Source organism: Frankliniella occidentalis, unplaced genomic scaffold (genome assembly GCF_000697945.3).
Source record: "Frankliniella occidentalis isolate FOCC.00 unplaced genomic scaffold, Focc_3.1 Scaffold111, whole genome shotgun sequence".
In the NCBI taxonomy this organism is placed as follows: Eukaryota; Metazoa; Arthropoda; class Insecta; order Thysanoptera; family Thripidae; genus Frankliniella; species Frankliniella occidentalis.
Genome location: NW_026267239.1, coordinates 417,962 through 419,348, shown reverse-complemented (window position 1 = coordinate 419,348; position 1,387 = coordinate 417,962). Strand labels below are relative to the sequence as shown.

The 1,387-nt window shown below is 60.9% G+C and overlaps 1 protein-coding gene across 1 annotated transcript in view; it reads left to right on the top strand.

The window, feature by feature from the left end:
- Nucleotides 1-1,387, top strand: part of LOC127749951 (neuroendocrine convertase 2-like) — a gene marked incomplete in the record, with an annotated part of 33,590 nt that overhangs the window by 29,664 nt on the left and 2,539 nt on the right.

Genomic DNA, 1,387 nt, shown 5'->3' with positions numbered 1-1,387 from the left:
GGGGCGGCCGAGGGTGGAGCGCTTCATGTGCCCGCGGCGGAGGACGTGTGATAACGGCTGCGGTAAGGCCACAGGTCCGCCGGCCGGTTTTCGTGCGCGGCCTCCGCTGGACCCCGCCCCGCCCCGCGTCGCCCGCGGCGGGAGAGCACTTACCCTCGGCCCCGGTGCCCCGGCCTGCCCCGGTCGTAAACCAGCATTGGCGTATAATTCCCCCTCCCTCCCTTTCCCAATTCCACTCCAGCGCGTGGCAGCCACAAGGGACCCACCAGCGCGCCCCGCCACGCACGCCCGCGCGCACACACACACACACACACACACACACCAGTGTCTACGTGTGTCCGTGCGTGAGATTGTGCCCTGTGTCGGCGCTCTGTTTTGTGTGTTGTGTTGTGCGCGTGGGGTTTGGTGCCTCACGCACACACCAACTAGCCGCGTGGGAGCTTCACTAGCGGGGCCGGGGCTTAGGTGCGAAGCAGTGCGCTAAGCCCGCGAGTATGACGCCTAATGCCTTTGCAACAACAACTAACTATACATCGTTGTGGTGCTCGCGTTACCAACCAAGAAAGTTTTGAAAATTAAATGGCGACAGTAAGTTTTTGGGGGGTTTAGACTTTTCACATCGTGGTAAAAATATAGAATGGTGGTAGTTTGGGGGTGCGGTGCGGCGGGTGCGGAGCGGGTCGTGGGACCCGGCTGCGGCCGCACCCAGCTGTGCCATAGTGCTGTTCTGTCGGGTCGCCCTCCCATACTCATTTCACAAGTGGAAGGTCGGGGGTTGGGCCCGGAGCATGATAAGATAGAGGGCCCGCCACGCCCCACCCCGCCCGGATGGCTGATGCTGATGCTGCGTCATGGACCACGCCTCTGAGTGCGGCACACAGCAGTACAGCGTGTCGGCCTTTGTGCCCTAGCTTGTAGAGACGCCGGAGCCGCGGCCGCTTCGAGTGGGCCCGCGGGGCCTGGCCCCGGACCAGGGCGGCGAGGGCGCAGCGAGGGCACGGCGCCAAGGAAAAGTAAGGGGGGGGGGGGAATGATTCAAAAACACAACAGGAGGTGGAGCGTATATAAAAGTTGGCCTCGTCAACTTTTATACAGCCACCAAAAACATCTGGTATAGCGAGAAAAGTTGGAGGAATCAATTATTTTTGATTAAGTCCGGTAAGTGCACGGGCGCGCGCGTGTGAGAGTACGTAAGTGTGTGAGTCTGTGTATGTATGTATGTATGTGTGTGTGTGTGCGTGTGTGTGTGCGAGCGTGAGCACGCACGCCTGCTGTTAGCACAGGCTGTGGGGGGCTAAAGGGCTACAGAGAGCACATACGGTAGGTGCAGGCAGGGTCGGAGGGAGAGATTGAGAGAGCAGGAGGGCGGGAGGAGGAGGAAGAGAGG